Source organism: Silene latifolia, chromosome Y, assembly GCF_048544455.1.
Source record: "Silene latifolia isolate original U9 population chromosome Y, ASM4854445v1, whole genome shotgun sequence".
Taxonomy (NCBI): Eukaryota; Viridiplantae; Streptophyta; class Magnoliopsida; order Caryophyllales; family Caryophyllaceae; genus Silene; species Silene latifolia.
In genome coordinates, this window is record NC_133538.1 from 282,028,587 (window position 1) to 282,050,644 (window position 22,058).

At 36.6% G+C, this 22,058-nt stretch overlaps 1 pseudogene; it reads right to left on the reverse strand.

The window, feature by feature from the left end:
* Positions 1 to 952: 952 nt before the first annotated feature.
* Positions 953 to 21,976, reverse strand: LOC141630806 (monosaccharide-sensing protein 2-like; annotated as a pseudogene).
* Between the last annotated feature and the right edge of the window lie 82 nt (positions 21,977 to 22,058).

A 22,058-nucleotide genomic window follows, 5' to 3' on the forward strand; every position in this document is an offset into this window, starting at 1 on the left:
TGAGCAGCCTCCCACACGACCATAACTCGACTGACCACAACCACCATTCACACCACCCTAAATTCCGTCACAAATAGTACAAAAGTCCTCTCCTTTCACGTCTAAAACAACCCATAAACGAGTCATTATAAGACGACTCTTAAGACATAGACAAGCTGAAATTTACACAACAAAATTTACGGTTTCATACGAAATTAATGCGAAAATTTCATAAAGAGTGAAGCTTTTCCGTAGCTGAACAACCAACACACGAAAATCAGCACACAAATCGACATATTAACAAGTAAATTCGACATTTGTCGAGTAACCTATCACCGTTACCTTAAACGCTCCTTATTCTTCGAATAAACGGTCCCCAAAGCTTGAGTCTTCCATAGGGTTTTCGAAACCTTCAACAAGGAGCAAGAAAACGAAGAGATTGAGGCAAAAATCGAAACTTTTATAAGACGGCGAAATTCGAAACCATCACAAAAATGAGACTTTCTTACCTTGAAAGATGAAGGAGGAAATAAGGAGAAGAATGGTACAAAAATTAAAGGAAAAGGTTGAGAAACGAAGTCGGGATCTCGGTTTAAGCTCGACGGAAATGGAGTTTTAAGGTTGTGTTTGATTTTTTGTTGTTGCAGAGCTTTCTTCGAAAAGAAAAGAAGAAGAAAACAGCTAACCCACGAGAACAACAAAGTTACCAACACCACCTCATTACAAACATAAAAAAAAAAAAAAAACAGAACACCCCAACAAACCATCAGAATAACCCTTCAACAATCCACCAACACCTAATTACAAACATAAAAAAAAACATCGTCTAAGTACTTGTCACAATCCATCAACAAATAAAACTAAACAATTCAACAAACAAAAAAGAACACCCCAACAAACAAAAACAAAACAATTCATAACATAAGTAAAATAAAGAATATAAGTAGAAGAAGTAGAAATAAACCTCCCTTTGTTAGCATTTTTTCCCCTTATTTCTCGCCTTTTCTAAGTACTTGTCACAAAACTTCTTAAATTTCTTTGATTTTGGCGACAAATCAACGGAATTAAAACTTCCCATAGCAATTTCCTTCTCCTCAACAACATCGTCTCCATCAATATAAGCCATAGCTTCAAAGAAAAACATAAAAACAAGCATTAAACACCATAATATCAAAACCGAAGAATTTTCTAGTAATCAAAACCAAAACACAAAATATAAACCGTCAAAACCGAAGATTTACCTGACTTTTCTTCCTTTTTACGCTTCTTTTCTAAAAAATTGTCACAAAACTTATGGAATCTCAACGATTTTGGTGAAAAAGAACCAGATCTTTCCATTTGCAGATAAAGCGGGTTTCGATCAACACATGTAGCAACATCATCAACAAACTTACCAAGTTTGTCATCAAAATATGGGACGTCCTCAATCAAAGAATCAGGAACAACAGTATTTTCATTCGCGTAAAACGCGGATGTAACCTTTGTGTCATCTTCAACATCAGAATTAAGTAGTGACCAGTATGTATCAGGGGCCAAATGACCTACTCCTGGTAAATATAAACAATGATCTAGAGATTCATGGTACGAAGTCTGAGATTTGGGAAGTATTTTGTGATTTTTTGAAGACATATCAGCAAATAATGTGACAGAAGGAGATTAATTTGGAGGAAATATGAAGATGAAGACGGAAATTTGGAGAGAAAACAGGAGGTTGAGAGGAGGAGATCTAGAGAGACGTAGAGAGGAGAAGGAATGAGTAACGGAGCGCCAGGAGGACCAAGGATTTCTAGGGTTTTTTTTTTTGGAAAATTCTAGAGAACACTTATGATGATAGAGAGGGAGAGGAGGAGCGCTGGATTTAATGTGTTAAGGGGGGTATATCAATAATTTCTGGTGGGAAATGAAAAAAGGGAGGGAGTAATTAGATAAATAGATTAGGTTAATAGAGATTAAGCGGAAATTATATGAGTTAAGTAGTGGCATTTTTTGTAAATATACATTGCCAATAAGGACAGTTTAGTCATTTGTTATACCCAAAAATAGAAAGAAAGCAAATGGGTAGATCATAGTGGGTTGGCCCAATAAGGAAAATGGGTAGAACTTATGGAAATGGAAGAAGTATAAGATTGTATTATAGTAACTTGCCATGTCAAGTTTGTTCTGATAGGAAGATATCACTATTTAGTACTTGACTTGCTCTGGCAATAAACTTATCGCGCGATTGTCTTACAGGAGGAAACTGATTGTATCAATAATTCAATATTGCCAAGTGTGCACGTTTATTCTTTTTGGTAAAGGTAGTATCAAATTTAGTGGTAATTTAATTTGGATATAAAGTTAAGTTAATAAAATTACCTTCTTCCAGAGAGATCCATTAACCTCATAGCAAGGCCAATGGCAGGGAGCATTAACAATGTTGTCAAAGCACTAATAAGGAGAGACGCAGAATCTGAACTAAGACCCAGATTCGATAGCAGAACATCTACTCCTGCCTGTGAAAGAATTTGAGGAGTGTAGTAGAGGACTCCATTGATGCCGGAGAACTGGATTGATTAAAGACAAGAAAAGCATCAAGAATCATGATTATTTATGCGGCATACAAAATAATGAAACTATGGTATTAAATCTAGGCCACGGCAATAATGCACGACTGGTTTATCAAGGTTTTCAAGGTTAAACTGCAGTTTGAAGCAATATCTGCCGAATTTATGGCACAATGATTCATTTCAAAATCAAGTCTCAAAGTGAGAGTTTACTGCAGAATGAAGTACCACTTCAATAATTATGGAATGGCCTAACTATGAGTACTAATACGAAGGAATTGTTCCATATTTCCATCACTGCAATGTCAAAATTATGAAGCTGTGGTATTAAATCTAGCACCCGATACTGAATCACGGCCAAGTTATCAAGGTTTTAAAGGATAGACTTCTTTTCTGAAATATAAATATCAAGTAGAAAGTAGAAAGTCAAGAGTCATAGTTATTAATAATAATGAAGTCACGGTACAACATCTAGACCATGACACTGAATCACTGATTTCAGTGACTCAATGAGAATTGCAGCACACATTGACACATTGACTAAACTACCGAAAGTCCCCTAAAAGCTTATATTTCCTAGACAGCTTTGCCATAAACATATAGAACATGCCATGTGAACCAGCAAATCAAACAATATTAGGAATAACAACAACAACAACATCAGAGCCTTAATCCCAAAATGATTTGGGGTCGGCTGACATGAATCATCTTTTCGAACCGTCCATGGGTGAACGCACGCCTCAAAATGCGAATAAAAAGGGGAAGATGAAAAACAAAAAGGAAGAACGAAAATGTAATGGAAAGTCAAGGTAAACTTAGGGGTTTAAAAATCGAATTCCGGCTTTTTTTTATAAAAACTTAAAATTTAAATCGAGAGAAAAGATTAAAACGATTTTTAAAAACCGAAATAGAAAAACAATATTAGGAATGAGAATGATAAAAACAGTTCAATTTGGAGGAATTTTATAAAACATCCAGAGAACAAAACTAATTAAGCACGCCCACTATCTTAGGAAATAGTTCATGTATTCGATTTTATCCGTCCCAAATAACTAGCCAATAATTTGTGTTTCCTTTTTAGACGTGTATTTTGAGGTAGTTTTGGTGGAAAATTAGGTTGGGACTTCCTCACCCAATTCCATGTGCTTACGTAAGAAAACAATCCAAAAGCAAACATAAACTATTTTCTAGAAGGGACGAAGGAAAGAATAATTAATTGCACAAGAATGAGCTATTTTTCTTTTAATAGCAGTCTAAGGTTTCTCTTTACCTGCTGGAGTATCTGAAGTCCAATCCCGACAATCAATGCACGCTTTACTCCGGGCTCAAACAGCTCCCTCCAGCTCGGCCCATTCGTTGCTGAAACCGACGGTTTAACCACGCATTCTTCAAAGGGAGAATCAACCTTGAAATCCGTGACACAAAGGGTGGATTGACTGACCAATCCAGCAGCTTGGACAAACTGTCCATTCCCTGTAATATCAGCAGACTGAATAGAAACAAGAGAGCCACGTCTTGATCCCATACCGGGGTCTTTGTGAAGATAAACCCTTTTCAGTTCACTTTTACCATCCTGTCCTTTCTTGTCAGTTCGTTTATATGCTAACTGCCAACCACCTCCAATACCTGCCACAATGTTCACATACAGTTCAGTACTTCCATATATATCAAGAAAAGGGATGAACAAGACAAGGATCAAGCAAAAAGAATGTCGGCTAGTTTCACTGGTAATACCAACGAGTGAAGGCACTCATGGCCAAATTCATCATCATCAAAATTGCCCTTGTGGCTCCCTTTACTACCAAATAAAAGGCTAATGTTTCCTTTGAGGCTAAAAATTTGATATCTTTCAATGATACCTGTACAGAATAACAAGGTTCATATAATGATAGCCTATCACTACCCATTCCCCTCTAAAGATCCTATTAACAAGGTTTGTATAATAAACACCACGCCTAGGACAGAAAAAGGGTAAATTTAAGATTTGGTATTATATTCTGATACCTGTGCTATTGACAACTTCGCCAGCTTGCATTAGACTGCTATTACCCCTCATGTTGGGGATGCTGCCACTTGATGGAGGCAATGTATCCTTTTCAAGAACAGATGCATTAGGTGAGAGCAATGGTGTCTTCAGGTTATCATCAGAGTCGCCATCTGCAGCATCAACATCAGATGCGGCATCTTCGCCATGGCTCTCCACCTCCCAATTTTCATGTCTACCATTTTCATCACCTGCAGCATTGAACATGCTCCCAAAGTTCGGGAAGATAGCACTTCGCATACTTCCTGTTTGGGGAAGCGCCTCATGTACACTGCCGAATAGCGTTACAAGTGGGTCCATCATATTTGCCATGCTTCCCTGGTTGGCCATGCTTCCATAACGAGAGACCAACCCGAGCATGCTTTGCCCAGTAACAGGTTTTGCAATCCAAGATTGACCTTGCTCCGCACCATATAACTTGATTTGTCCCTTACTGAAGAGTTTAGGATTCCAAGTACCTAAGAGGGGGAGGGGGAGGGGGTGAATTAGGTACTATTTTAAAATTTTCAACTTGATCTTTATTGATTTAAAGCAAGTTGATTAGTGCTATGAGGAACAAGTGGATACATCAAATAAATCGATTCGTAAAGAGTGTATCACGTTGTTAAGAATGATTGCTGAATTGGAAGGCAACGGTTGATCTGACTGTTGCTTGTTTGTCTTAGCACAAGAGATTAAGGCTACTGACCAAAAGCAACAGTATCCAGAACCGTTGTTAAAGAAAACGTAAATGAAGTTCGAATAAGATAAATGCAGCGGAAATAAGCGAAAATAAAAATAACGAGAGAACAACATGATATTTTTGAATGGGTTCGGCCAACACTCTAAGGGCCTACGTCCAATCTTCTTTTATTAATAAGTGAAGTGATCTACTCCGACTACTTAAACACTTACAATAAAAGGACCAACAACCTACTCCGGTTGCGACACGAGTTTTAAGACTACTCCGTCTAGAAACTCAAGACTCTAACTAGAATGTTTACAACATCAAGTTTCCTCAAACTGATTCTATGAATGAATTGATAAGGACAACTTATTGATCAAACGATTCTAGGTAAGAGAATGCAATACTTAAGACAACGGTAGTAAAGACTATTGTCACTGGAAGACTTAGAAATATTTTGCAAAAGAAAGAAAAGCTTTAACTCCTTTGTGAGTGTTTTCGGGCATTCACTACCGGTCCGAAGCCCGGATAAAGCAAGAGGGTTGCGGTAGGTCCGTGGCAGCCAAAGATAAAAACTTAGTCACATTCTATGGACATGAATCGAATTTGAACATCGTTGGGGCGTCTCCTTAGAAGCGACGCTACCGCACTTCTTAGACCCGGGTGTAGTGAAAAGTATGTGAGGGTTGCTAGGTCGTCCCCCGGAAGCGACGCGCCATCTTTACATCTGGGGGTGGTGTCAAATAGGCAAGGGTGCACTACATCTTCTAGACCTGGGTGTAGTGAAGAATATGCAAGGGTTGTTAGGTCATCGCCCGAAAGCGGCACGTCACCTCGAAGTATGGGTGTGGTGTCAAATAGATTTGGATCTAGGAAGCATGGTCAAGAGCGGGTAAAGAAATCAGGGCATGACTTTAGGAAGGGTAGTAGGTTGCGTTTTGGTACTTGGAATTAGGGCTCTTTGACAGGGAGATTAGCCGAGGTAGGGGAGGTTATGAAAAGGAGGAGAGTACATGTAATGTGTCTACAAGAGACAAAGTGGGTCGGAGATAAAGCAAGGGTGATAGCGCTTTGGTACACGGGTAAAGGCAAAAGTCGTAACAGAGTGGGTATTGTCATTGATAAAGATTACATCGATGTGGTAGAAGTATCGAGAAAGAGTGATAGGATTATGAGCATTAAGCTTGTAGTCGGGGATGAGGTGCTGACTGTTATAAGTGCTTACGCACCTCAAATAGGATTGGATGTTTCTTTTCGACGAGCCTTTGTAGAACGAGTCCCTATTGGAGAGAAATTGATCATTGGTAGTGACCTCAATGGGCATGTGGGTACTAGTCGAGTTGGCTTCGAGAACATTCATGGGGGTTTTGGGTTCGGGGAGAGAAATGAAGCAGGAAGTGACAGTTTAGATTTTGCTTTGGCATATGACTTGGGTATAATGAACACTTGGTTCGAGAAAAGGCATTCCCATTTGGTGACTTATAGGAGTGGAGGAAATGCTAGTAAATTGACTTCCGTTTGGTAAGGAATGTGTGGACGAAAGAGTACACCGATTGCAAGGTCATACCCCGGGGAAAGTGCCGCAACACAACATAGAATAGTGGTGCTTGATTTTCGGGGTAAGAGAGACTTGAGGAAGAGAAATATAATCGGTGAGGCACGAATCAAGTGGTGGAAGCTACAAGGGGAAAACCAACAAGCGTTTTTGGATAAGGTCGAAAGTAGCGATATTTGGTCGGATTGCAAGGAGAAAGATATTGATGCAACGTGAGATAAATTGGAGCATGTTGTAAAGGATTTGGCGAGGGAGGTGTTAGGAGAATCTAAAGGGAATAGACCATCAAGTAAGGACACATCTTGGTGGAACGAGAAGGTGAGACAGGCGATAAAGACAAAACATGAATGCTATAAGGTTCTGGGGAAATGCATGAGTGATGAGAACTTTGAAAAGTACAAGGAGGCAAGACGAGCCGCTAAAAAGGCAGTGCGAGATGCGAGGGCAAGAGTTAACCAAGAAGTATATGCCAGGTTGGACACGAGAGAAGGAGAGAAGGATATCTATAAACTGGCTCGCATAAGAGACCGAAAGACGAGGGATATTGGAAGAGTTAGGTGTGTGAAAGATATGGACGACAAGGTTCTGATTCAGGATAACGAAATAAAGACTAGATGGAGTTCTTACTTTGATACTTTATTCAATGGACATCAGGAGCAAGGTTTTGGGGATGTAGAAGTAACACCAAGCATGGTTAATCGGGAATTTGTGCGTAGAATACAAAAGAGTGAAGTTAGAAAGGCGTTAAGGAAGATGGGGTCAAGGAATGCAGAGGGACCGGATGGTATACCCATAGAAGTTTGGAGGTGCTTCGGGGAGAAAGGAATCGAATGGACAACCATGCTCTTCAACAAGATTTGGAGGAGCAACAAGATGCCATCAGCTTGGAGGAGAAGCACTCTTGTCCCTTTGTACAAGAACAAAGGTGATGTTCAAGAGTGTTCCAATTATCGGGGAATTAAACTTATGAGTCATACGATGATGTTATGGGAGCGGATAATTGAGCAAAGGCTTAGGAGATGTGTAGACATCTCGGATAACCAATTTGGATTTATGCCCGGGAGATCGACTATGGATGCGATTTTTATCATGAGACAGTTGATGGAACTTGATGGAACACCATTGGGACAAGAAGAAGGACTTGCATATGGTTTTTATTGACTTGGAAAAGGCATATGATAGGGTACCAAAAGAAGTGCTTTGGTGGGCTTTGGCGAGAAAGGGTGTGTCGAGAAAATATATTGACCTCATAAAGGACATGTATGAGGGGGCTAGTGCAAGTGTTCGCACTAATGTTGGGAGAACGGAGGAATTTCCCATTACCATCGGGGTGCATCAAGGTTCCGCACTTAGTCCTTTTCTCTTTGCTATAGTTATGGATGAGTTGACAAGGGATATTCAGGACGACATCCCTTGGTGTATGATGTTTTTGATGATATTGTGCTGATTGATGAGACGAAAGATGGGATGGAGAGAAAGTTGGAATTGTGGAGGCATACTTTAGAGACTCGTAGGTTTAGGCTAAGCAGGAGTAAGACTGAGTATTTGAGGTGTCAGTTCACTAAAGTGGCGGGGTCGAGATCGAGAAAGGCGAGGAGTATTATTTTCGATAGGGATGTTGTTGAGGGGTCAGATTTCTTCAGATAGCTAGGATCTATTATTCAAAAGGATGGGGAGTTAGACGGAATGTGGCTCAGAGAATTAAAGCGGGATGGTTGAAATGGAAGAGTGCTTCAGGGTTTTTATGCGATAAAGATATGCCCTAAAGATTAAAGGGAAAATTTTATCGCACGACAATTAAGCCTGCCTTACTTTACGGTTCCGAGTGTTGGCCGTGAAACATTGTCACATTCAAAAGATGAGTGTGGCGGAGATGCGTATGTTGAGGTGGATGTGCGGACATACAAGGAAAGATCGATTAAGGAATGAGGTGATTAGGGAAAAGGTAAAAGTGGCGACAATAGATGACAAGATGATGGAAAATCGATTAAGATGGTTTGGCCATATGAGAAAGAGACCTATGGACGCACCAGTTAGGAGGCTGGAGACTTGGACAGATAAGGTCCCTCGAGGTAGAGGGGGTCCGAGACAGACATGGTTGAGAGAGATAGAGCATGATATGAGATTTCTGGGGCTTGAGGAGAGTATGGTGACGGAGAGGCACAATGGAGGGAAAGGATACATGTGGACTTTTAGTATTTGATGTTTTTTTTACATATTTAGTGTTTTTATTTAATTTTTAAAAAAATTTATATGTTCTTCTCTCCTGTATTACACCTTTTTACCAACCACTTTCTTATATATTTTACTTGGTTTACACTACTACAGATACAGGCTATAACAACGGTTAAAAACCGTTGTTATATAAAAAAGCGGACGTTGTTAAAGCGTCCGTTGTAAAAGGTTTTAACAACGGTTGATTTTCTTAAGGAACCCGTTGTTAAAACTATTAACAACGGTTTTAAGTATAAAAACCCGTTGTGGAAAGTGTGACTCAATTTTGGTGGGAAAGTTATAACAACGGTTACTTTACAAAGAACCGTTGTTATAACTAAAGACAACGGGTTGTTTCTACATAACCGTTGTTTGTTTTTACAAAATAAAAAAAAATTAAATTAAATATTACTAGATGCATGCATAATTACGGGGCCCGTTATAATTCCGATGCATGCATTATTACCATCATCCCTCTTGTATCTTGTGCATATGAATGGACAATATATGGAATGAGAAGGGTTTACATTAGATTTGAAGCAGGGAGATATGATGATTATGGCACAACTTCCTAAACATGCATATATTATATTAATTAAAAAACAACTCAAAGGACACATTACTTAGTATAAATACATACATTATCTCAACCACCATTCCATTATCTCACTATCTTCAAACCCTAACTGCTAAAACAATCTCCAACTCCTAATTAATCTTTCAAACTAACAACTCCAAAGTTCATCAACAAAATGAACGATTACATCCTTAAAACTCTTACTATGACCGAGCACAACAACAGCTTCATCCGCCGGTTGCTCCACATCGAGGACAGTTTTAGGAGCTATCTTGTGGATGCTCAAGCCGCACTCAAGGACGCCAAAAGAAATGGCTTGACGAGCGAAGCTTGTTGTTGTTGCACTATATGACGATATAGCAATCTGGCGAACGAAACCTCCAAATAGCTAAGGAGGAGAGGACGGATATCATAGAAGAGAATAAGACTCTCTATGAAAATATAAGATTTGCATTTTTAGAAATGTAATTCTTTTTTAATTTATGTATTTATATATATATATATATATATATATATATATATATATATATATATATATATATATATATATATATATATATTAATGAATTATTAATTAAGTTTATCATGCATTCCTCTCTATCATCTTGCTTCTTCTCTGTTTTATTTTATTTAATTTGTTTTACGAGCTAATTAAGCGAATAATAACATAATAATGATCGATAAAAACCCATCATATATACATGCAAATTAAATGAAATAATTAAAAAAAGAAAACAATGACGATGAAAGACGATGAAACCAACAGTGACGGCGAGATTTACCTGATAATTAGAGAAAGTAAGAGACGATGAAACCAACAGTGACGGCGAGATGATAAAGCGACGATGAGAAAGAGAGAAAGAGACGATGAGAAAGTGTGTTTGATGTGTTTGTGTTTGTGTTTGTCTGTGTTTGTGTTAGGTTATGTATGTGTTTTGTGGCTGTAGCAGATCTGTGTTTGTGTGGTTTATAGTATTGAAAGTATTGACAACGGTTGTTCAATAACAACCGTTGTTAAATAAGTTTTAACAACGGTTGTAAAATAACCGTTGTAAAATAAGTTTTAACAACGGTTGTAAAATAAACGTTGTTAAATAAGTTTTAACAACGGGTTTAAAAATACCCGTTGTGATTACTTTACACTAACTTTGCGCCAATTTTGCGCCAAATTATTAACAACGGTTTTGCAAATTTAACCCGTTGTTAAAACGTATAACGGTTATATAACCATACCCGTTGTAATTAAGTTTAGTAAAAATCGCGCAATACATTCTACAACGTCTATTGTGATTTTCGTGCATAAACGTTGTTAAAGGGGTGTTGTAGTTGCCTGGATTTGTAGTAGTGTTACTTTTAAGGCATTCCGGATCCTTAATTCTATTTCGGTTTCCAAAATCGTTTTAACTTTTCTCTTGATTTAAATTTTAAGTTTTTATAAAAGAAATCCGGAATTCGATTTTAAAACCTGTAAGTTTACCTTGACTTTGTATTACATTTTCGCTCCCTTTTGTTTTTCATTTTTCCCTTCTCTTTTCGCATTGTGAGGTGTGCGTTTACCCAGGGACGGTTCTAAAGGATGATTCATGTCAGCCGACCCCAAACCATTTTGGGATTAAGGCTCTGATGTTGTTGTTGTTGTAGAAAGAAAAGCTTTGAGTTCATTAGAAAACAATTTTGCAAAAAACTTTGAAATTCTCAGGAAAGTCTTTTCTTAAAAAACAACCTTTCATAAAATCCGAATATCAAAAATAAACATTTCAAAAATAAAAGTTTGTATTTATGGAAATATGAGTATTTTTGAAACTGAAGACTTCCTTCAAGTGACACGAGTTAAAGCAACAATGTTGCTTACTGTTGCTTTATTAAGCAGACTCTTGTTGAACAACAGTCTTGCTTACTGTTGCCTTAGTACCATACTCTCTTACCCTTACATAAGTGATTCTTATTACAACACAATTCTTGAGTAGCTTCATCAACACTTCTTGACCTTGAACATTGATTAATCCTTGATTGGGGAAGAGGGCTAAATCCTGAAATAAAACATCTTAAAGCATGGTTAAAATAGGCATGTCATCATCAACAAAAGTGGTCTAACACTTACCTAGGGTGGCCTCCTCATCACTGTCGGGACCTATCATATACTCTTCGATAGTTGTACCCTCTCCAGTTCCAAGACCTTCTACAAGCAATGCCATCTCACCTACATAGCAGCACGTAATATAATACGTGTAGAGAAAAAATTAAGATTATAGCTAGCATCATGGAGTTGTATATATTTTTCATTCATCCAAAAGGAAGTTTGAGGTTGATTTCTAGATAAGTAAAAATGAGCCTTGTGTACACAAGAAATTCAATGAGAGCAATGTCATTGAGCTGATCTTGTATTTTAATGACATGCTTCTCATCAAGACTTATAAGTTATATCCCTATGGAATCCGCAAAATTTTGGCAAAGGAAGAGTTTCAACATGAAAAGCCTTGACAAAGTACAATATATATTGGACATTAATATCTACAGAGATGGGGAAGGAACCGCTTGGGTTCAATGTGAAAGGTTATCAGGTGAGATGCGTACATGTACTTTCTACATGTATGTCGCTCTAAAGAACATTTTTTTATAATGAATTTCAAAGTAAACACTTAAATTTCAACATGAAAATTTAAACTTTAGCACCATTTGAATACAAGAATTTCAGCAAGCAAATTAGGATCATAAGCCAAAGAGCAACTTTATAGAGCGATATAAACATGATAACCATAGAAACAAGGATGCTCATTGTTATATGTCAAGAGTTAGTCAAACCTCTGAACATCAAAACAAAGATATGTCATTTGAAGCAATGTATGATATTTACAGTTTTAAAAGGTTGCGTCTATTGTAAGTTGTGACAATATCTCTCACGTAATTTGATCACCAAAGTCAAATGAGGAGGATATAAATGGATGACGGGATACTTACGGTGACATCTTCTCGCCACGCAATTTTTGTAGAACCTTCTTAGCCTCGGCCATTCTTCCTTTACTCCTTTATCGACAAGCCACCTAGGGGATTAAAATAAGTAAAATACGGTCAATGCAAAATATAAAAGCGATGGAATAGAAAGAACACCGAGCATCAATCTCCAACTAGGCGCCTCCAACAAAGACATGCCGAAAACCATGCAATAAGACATAAACATCTCTCCTGAGCAGTGAATGTGGGAGGGTATTTAGTGTCCTCTAATTTTACGGAGGAGCAGTTTCGAAATATAGACTGAACAAGAGTAACAACCAAGGCCAACTCCAAAACCATCAAAAAGCCTCCCCAAAAGTAAGATATATACATTAGGAGACCAAAGCATCACAAGGCCGCCAAGGAAGTATAGTAATGATGAGGTAATTAGCAATGGACGCCGCCCCTACTGAGTAATCTAAAACGGGGCCGAGAAAGTTATGATAACAAAGTGGCTCCAATAAGCCCTTCCGGGGTTGGTTGAGTTTCAAGCTTGAATTCCCTCTTGATATAGATAACAGCCCCTGCATTATCGTCAAATAAAATCTTGTTTACCACATCAACTTTTCAAATAATACAAGCATCAATGTAAGTAGATACCTGCAATAGTTGCATTATCCCACCCTTGCAACAAGTTGCCCATAGTTGCAAAGAAGCGCCGCAAACAAAGCCCCTCTCATATTTGCTTGCCTTGAGCTACAGTTCTTCATTTACACCCTGAATATGCCATTTATAAATCATCAATTCTCCATTGTTATTCACTATCAACGATTATTTCTTAGAAACCATGATTTCCACCGCAAACCCTCCATCATTCTACTACGAAAGACCAAATCTTTTTGTAGCTAACGGAAGAATTACAATGATCTATATACATTACATATTTAAATACTCCCTCTGTTTTTTTTTAATTGTCATTCTCACTTATCGAGACACTCGTTTCTTTCTTCAATATATCTCAAAATATATAACTAAATATATTGAAATGTATACTCATATTAAAGCTCTATTCGTAAAGAATTTTATGGTGTAAATTTTATAATTTTTAAATCAATATATTTTTGTAAAAATTGAATTCAAAGCCTCACCTCGTAAAATGAAAACGTCAATTATTTTAGAACGGAGGGAGTATAACATCATCTCATCAATCAAACAAGCATACGATGAAATCTAGATTCCTCGAGTCCTCAAGTAAAACATAAATCACACAACATTTAACCGCATTACAATTTTACTTGCATTATACTCCCTCCATCCCAATCATTTGTTTACCTTTGTCTTTTAATCAATGGTAAACAATTAACAAATGACTTAGTACGGAGTGAGTACCATTACCATAGGAGTAATAATAAACAAAAAAACATACGATCAGTTAATCGAATTTTTTTCAAAATAGGGTTATGGAGCAAACTCTTTCTCGTTTTGGTGTCCGTTTGAAACTATTTCTCGCCAATGGGTCCACGTCATCACTTTTTTTTTTATTTAAAATTTGTACCAAATCGTTAACTGGGAAAGCGATTTACCTATTTTCATACAAAATCGCCAAGTGTTGATGCAATTTGGCTCTAATAATTTTGAAGTCAACAAGCTAAAGCTGCATTGATACAAAATAAGGCAAACCGTTGTATCGCCTAGCGATTTATTTGGTACACTTAGGCAAATCGCTTACCAGAATGGTGATTTGGTTTGCTTATATATATATATATATATATATATATATATATATATATATATATATATATATATATATATATATATATATATATATATATATATATATATATATATATAGATATATAGAGAGAGAGAGAGAGAGAGAGAGAGAGAGAGAGAGAGAGAGAGAGTGTAGATCCGGTGAGAACGAATACTCGGTGAGAACGGTGAGAACATCCCTCCACCCTTGGATAAGAATGAAATAAACAGCTTATACAAGACTCTAATTTAATCATTAATTAAATCCACCAACCCTCTTTTCTTTCGTTTTACTACAACATCAAAAAACCCAAATAATTAAAGACAATTTTGATTCAATTAAACCTCATCATCAATCATATACCAGACTTCATGCTCATCATCCCATGACTCTACGCACTTGCCCCCGAGCTTCGACGAGATCCTCGCCGGACTCAATAACCTTTCACCATCATCATTGTTTTAACCGACCATCAGGCATCAGCCATTCCAGACCACCTCGCACTACTGGAATATCCTCGTCATTGTCACCTCTACTTTAGCCTTCAATCATCATCACTGTTGGACCTCCAATCAAATCACAAGTTGATCGTTTTCTCGCATCAAACATGCCCATCCCAACAACGTCAAACCGATGCTGCAATCGAAAACTACCATAATCGTATATTCGTATAGTACCATAAAAGAAACCGCAATTCAAGACCCGTATCACAATCATACCGATACGCATTCGAATGCTACCATAATAGAACCAATTAGAAAATACCAATACTAACAAAAACACATAAACAAGAGCAAACCCACGTTCCCCTGTTCATCCTCATCTCCAACAGGAAAGTGCTTAAATTGAAAGCAAAGTGACTTAAATAATTTGACACAAATTGAAGAAACCTTCAGTAAACCTTAACAATTCACAACAAAGTCAAATTGAACTAAATAAAACTAGTGTATCTGATTTCGATTTTGATGTATCTCACACCAATATTAATGTACCTAATAAGTAATTATGTGTATCTATGCTAAGATACATTAAAAAAGCGGTTAGATGCATGAAGGATTAGTGTAGATACATCGAAATAGATGGGAAACCAACGAAGAGAAAGAGGTGAGGTAGATGTCGCCGGCGACTTGTCGTCTGTCACTGAACATTCCCACTTGCCGTCTACTGTTCATTAGTTTGATGGAACAGCGATAGGAAATGGGTTGTCCCGAACTCAAGGAGGGTGACGTAGTTGTCACCGGCGCTTTGTCAGCTGCTGCTCGTGTGAACGGCGACGTATTCATAGATAAATGTCGATATTCACAAGTGAAAGGTAAAGCTAGAGTGAGGGACCCATCCGAGAGAAAAGTTGATGATGGGTCAACGGGTTTATTTTTTATTTTATTTTTGGAATTAATCAGAGTCAATGATCCGCGTTAGTATAAGGATAGAGTAAGACCGTTCTCACCGAGTGATCGTTCTAAATCTATATATATATATATAGGATCACCGAGTGATCGTTTCTCATAGGATCCTAAATATATATATATATATATATATATATATATATATATATATATATATATATATATATGTGAAAAAAAAAACCCGATATAATCTCCGTCATTTGGGAGGAAGGGTAAGCCAAGTGCAAGACGATGAAGAACCCGAAGGATCTACTTCACAAAGAAAGGCAAAAGAGGCCGTTCCGTAGAGGCTAGTTTGTCTATGAATATTAGTATGGAGAAGTTCTACTTGTTTCTATGAATATTATTACTTTTTCTAATATATTTTAATGGCAAACTTTGCGCTTTTTGTGGTGCTTTAATTGAATAGTGAGTTAGTGACGATTGAATGTGGAGCATTGTCAAGTTGTTTTCGGTTTTGTGTAAAATCGCTATATTAAATGGCGATTTGTTTATTTGGGTAATTCAAAAACAAAACGAAGCGTCTGTTTCTTGCAATTGATGAGAACTTATTAAATCGCTATTTCGGAGTGCGATGTGAAATTGACTAGTATGAAATCGCTTCCTGGCCAAGCGATTTGGCTCAATTCGAAAAAAAAAAAAGGTGATTTTACAAAGAGCTTCGTTTGTTGGCCTAAAAATTATAAGAGCCAAATCGCTTTACCAATTTGCGATTTGTATGAAAAGCTCAAATTGCTTTCCGGGTTAGCGATTTTGTTCTTATCTGAAAAAATAAAGAAAAGTGATGACGTGGACCATTGGCGAGAAATAGTTTGAAACGGACACCAAAACAAGAATTACTTTGCTCAATAACCCTATTTTGAAAAAAAATTCAGTTAATCACCTGAATTCCAAACTAAACCATCGTATTAAATCTCCATAAAATACTAAAGATCAAATATTGCAAGAATTACATCGAATTAGACATGATTAACAAGCATAACATATGATTTCAAACAAATAAACTATTTTTATGCCCAGAATTCTAAAAATAGATATAATAACTAACCAACCAACAACAAATCTTCAGTCCAATATAAAAATTCATACTTAAAAGTGGGTTAAACTAAAACTACGCATCAAATTCATGCATGATTAAAAACATGTCAAGAACATACTCCCTCCAATTTCCTTTTATCTTCCCCTTTCTTTTGGGCACAAAAATTAAGAAAGGGGAAGAAAGAAAGAATAAAGTAGAATAAAGTATTGTAAGTTGTGAAGTTTATAGGGGAGAGAAAATAATAAAGAATGAATAATGAATAAATAATAGATAAAGTAATGGTAGTTGTTGATTTTTTAGGAGAGAGAAATTAATAAAAAATGAATGAAACTTACCAAAAAAAAAGGAAGAGGGAAGATAATTAAACTTGTGTGAAAAAGGAGAAAGGGAAGATAATAGAAAAATGGAGCGAGTACCTTTTTTTGCCATCAGAGGTCCTTAACGTTTGCTGTGAATTATATTTATGCAATTGAATATATGGTCATGCATTATAAAGGGCACCTACTAATTATTAAAACCACTGAATCCCAAGATTGAGACGGAGAGGAGAATAGGAGATTAACAAAAAAAACTCAATTATTGAACAACAATGTGACATAGATTGGCGTCTTATAATAATTATCAACCCCAAGATTCTTCTGAAGCACTAAGATAGGGAAATGATCTTTTCCATTTCCTCTCACAATCTCTTTAAATAATAATTTTCCTTTTCATTCTTATTTTCCTTTATTTTTATGTGTAAATTTAGAACCGTAAGATTTTATTCAAATATAATCCAGATCATTAATAAAAAGTTATCTTTCTTTTTAGTAGTAAATGGAGAAAAAATGGGCTCCTAAGATAGATACGCGAATATACTTTGTGGGGAAGTGGGGATTAGAGATATGATGTCACTATTTGCAATTAATTACATATAAATTGTACACATAATTGTATTGCCATGATAATACCATTTATGGTGCTTTTTGTCACCCGAATTTTACTACTATTGCCCAGATTATGACATAAGATTTTCAATCCTACTCCCATAATTTTAGCCAATTGTGAGATTAAGCCTCATAATAATGTAGTAATTAGGCCCCATAACTTTGATAAAAAGTGAAATTCAACCCAATTTTTTATTTTTAACCAAAATTACACCAAAAAATTCATTTCATTCATATACAATAAAACTTATTAAAAATTTAAAATTGTGTATGCAATTTATTATATATTGTTGGAAACAAATATTTGGATGAATTAAATAAAATTGAGAACTTGTAAACTGTAGACAATATAGGTCAATATAGGTCAATGTTAGTTGTTGGTCAATAGACTTGTAACCAACCTGTAACTAACCTCTAACTAAGTCGATAGTCGTTAAAGTTGTTAGAAGTCTTGCGTATATAAGCCAAGCACATTGATGTAATCAGATTATCTTTCTCATAATATCGAATCAATAATATTCAATCAATTTTATCTCTCTATAATCTTCTCTCTACTTTCATTAACAACTAAACTTACAATAACAACCATCTTCTTCTTCTCCTTCATCAATGGAGATTTGATGGTTTATATGGTATCAGCTTATTAAAATCCTTTATCTTACGCTTTCGCACATCAAAATCTTCTCTTTTTCTTCTTTTTTACTCGATTTCTCATAAAACTTTCTTAATCATGTCCGAAGATATACTATATTCGCCATTGACGATCCTTTGTTTCTTTCTCAGACTGATCAACCAAGCTTGATTCTGTCATCTTTTTCCTTTGATGGCTCGGATTTCATTTAATGGCAGCGAGAGATCATTTGGGCTCTTCTTTCCAAAAACAAGGTTGGGTTTATTACTGGAGAATGTTCTTGCCCTCCTGCCACTGATAAGAAGCATAATTCCTGGGTAAGATGTGATATTCTTGTCTCTCGTTGGATTAAGAACTCTATTGCAAAGCCATTAGTTAACAATTTGCGGTATGCTTCATCGCTCAATCTTTATGGTCCGATAATCTTGAACGTTATGGTCAGTTGAATGTCTTGGATTTATATGCTCTTAAAAAGGATTTGTGTGACACCCCGCGATAAAGCGGAAAATATAACTTATAAATTCAAGCGGAAATTAGGAAATTTTTGAAACTTTTAAAAATTAAAGTGCGGGTTCATTAAAATCCAAAACATAGATAAAGAATGCGGAAATAAAGTTAAAATTATACAAACTCGATAGTCAAGGTGATGGAAAATAAATCCCTCAAATGACAATACAATAAAAGATGAGTCTAAGCAATCCTAATAATCCGACTACAAGGCCAAAGTGCTCGCTAGCTCACACATATCTTCACCCCATAGATGCACCATCTAATACCTGTCATTCATGTAAACATGAACGCATACGTCAGTGGGAAGTAACTCAAGGTTCTCCCAGCCACAAAATGTCGAAACGAACATAACAAAGAACTAAAACAAGTAAGTCATATCAGATACTTACACAAGATAGGAATATCAAGTTTATATGTAAACATGACAGTTAAATGAGATGGAACAAGATATACCAACATTAGCATAATAAATATTCAATTATTAATGTGAGACAATTAAATAATATGAAAGACAAGGATACGGTCATTTATGCAAAAACACACATTTCAAGGAATTACAACATAGATATGAGACTAGAATCTAAACCATGTGAAGCGGTTAAGTAGGGATCAATCAATGCAAATTACAAAAATAGAAACCGTAGCCATTACTTGGAAAACCACTTAGCAAACAATTCACGGGACGTGACCACTAATGTCACATTCATACTTATGGCTTGCATCTCACCATAAGAACGGATGGGAACATCAATCCCGACGATCATCTCGCAACTAGAGGGCTTATAGCTCACCCCTAGTATCCGATAGGCCAAGACAACAACACAAGGCATAACTCTTACCTTGAAAGATAAATACGAATATCTATAACCAAACAAGACCTTTACTACTCATATATAAATATATAATTCCCCTGGTAGGACGACAATGGTACTCCCAAAACTCAGTCCTAGTCTAAATCTGGCCAGATTCTCGGGACAACACAGTTCCCGATTCGACATGCGGCAGGACAGTCCGCATCCAAGACCCGGACCCTAATTCGGAAATCGAGAACCCACAATCGGCGGGACGATCGAAAGAGGCGGAAGATATGAGCTAAACCCACAATCGGGGGGACGATCCGAAAGAGGCGTAAAGATAAGTCAAGCAATACGGTATAGCATATAGGCATTATCAAGAGAATACGACTCAACTAAGCGATACAAATCAACTTGGAAAGAGACTACTACATGTAATGAACCGATGATAATCCAAGTGAAACATTTGATGCCAAATTATATTCATGAACATGAATAAGTAACCCATTTCTTCAATATTTGTCACTTGAATAAAAATATAAACAAATGGAAATGAACCATTTATAAGGAGCAAAACAAGCATTCAATTATAAATGACTCAAATGTAAGATAAACCATTTACTACTCACAAGGCATGAATAATTAAATCGGTCTCATATTAAACTGAAAACACATCATTTCATATATAAGTGAGATAATTAAATAATGCATTCCACCCTTGTAAATCACGTGAGGGAAATATATAAATGAACGATATTTAACGAATTAAGTTATATAGTGCGTGAGATAAAATTTAAATAACCGCAACGAAACCTTCATGAGACCACGCCATCTTATAAACTAGCCCAATATCTAATGGCGTAAACGAACCCAATCTGACAAGCCAAACTCCAAGTGGCCCGATGGCATCCCATGTAAACGGCCCAACTAAATAGACAAGAAAACCCAATTGAATAAATATAATAAGTCCAAATAATTTAGTAACCAAAAATCACCAACACTAAGAAATAAACAAGGGAGGAGGGGAAGAAAGGGTGTGAATCGGCCCATTACCCGAGACCAAACCAAGCCACGAGGCCGTGGTCGCACCACTATTTCAAGGCCAGGCAGCCACCTATGCACCAGCCACTACAGCCCATGCAACCACTCTCTCACGGCTGCCCATAACAATCCCACACCGTCTTGTTAAAACTGTCCTAACACTGCACAAAAATCCCGTCCCGCAAAATAGCACTTTGCCGTCCTAAAATAAGCACCAAAACAGTGACACAAACGGTGCCAAAACAGACCCAAAACAGGCCGTGAGCAGCCTCCCACACGACCATAACTCGACTGACCACAACCACCATTCACACCACCCTAAATTCCGTCACAAATAGTACAAAAGTCCTCTCCTTTCACGTCTAAAACAACCCATAAACGAGTCATTATAAGACGACTCTTAAGACATAGACAAGCTGAAATTTACACAACAAAATTTACGGTTTCATACGAAATTAATGCGAAAATTTCATAAAGAGTGAAGCTTTTCCGTAGCTGAACAACCAACACACGAAAATCAGCACACAAATCGACATATTAACAAGTAAATTCGACATTTGTCGAGTAACCTATCACCGTTACCTTAAACGCTCCTTATTCTTCGAATAAACGGTCCCCAAAGCTTGAGTCTTCCATAGGGTTTTCGAAACCTTCAACAAGGAGCAAGAAAACGAAGAGATTGAGGCAAAAATCGAAACTTTTATAAGACGGCGAAATTCGAAACCATCACAAAAATGAGACTTTCTTACCTTGAAAGATAAAGGAGGAAATAAGGAGAAGAATGGTACAAAAATTAAAGGAAAAGGTTGAGAAACGAAGTCGGGATCTCGGTTTAAGCTCGACGGAAATGGAGTTTTAAGGTTGTGTTTGATTTTTTGTTGTTGCAGAGCTTTCTTCGAAAAGAAAAGAAGAAGAAAACAGCTAACCCACGAGAACAACAAAGTTACCAACACCACCTCATTACAAACATAAAAAAAAAAAAAAAAAAAAAAGAACACCCCAACAAACCATCAGAATAACCCTTCAACAATCCACCAACACCTAATTACAAACATAAAAAAAAACATCGTCTAAGTACTTGTCACAATCCATCAACAAATAAAACTAAACAATTCAACAAACAAAAAAGAACACCCCAACAAACAAAAACAAAACAATTCATAATGAAGTAAAATAAAGAATATAAGTAGAAGAAGTAGAAATAAACCTCCCTTTGTTAGCATTTTTTCCCCTTATTTCTCGCCTTTTCTAAGTACTTGTCACAAAACTTCTTAAATTTCTTTGATTTTGGCGACAAATCAACGGAATTAAAACTTCCCATAGCAATTTCCTTCTCCTCAACAACATCGTCTCCATCAATATAAGCCATAGCTTCAAAGAAAAACATAAAAACAAGCATTAAACACCATAATATCAAAACCGAAGAATTTTCTAGTAATCAAAACCAAAAC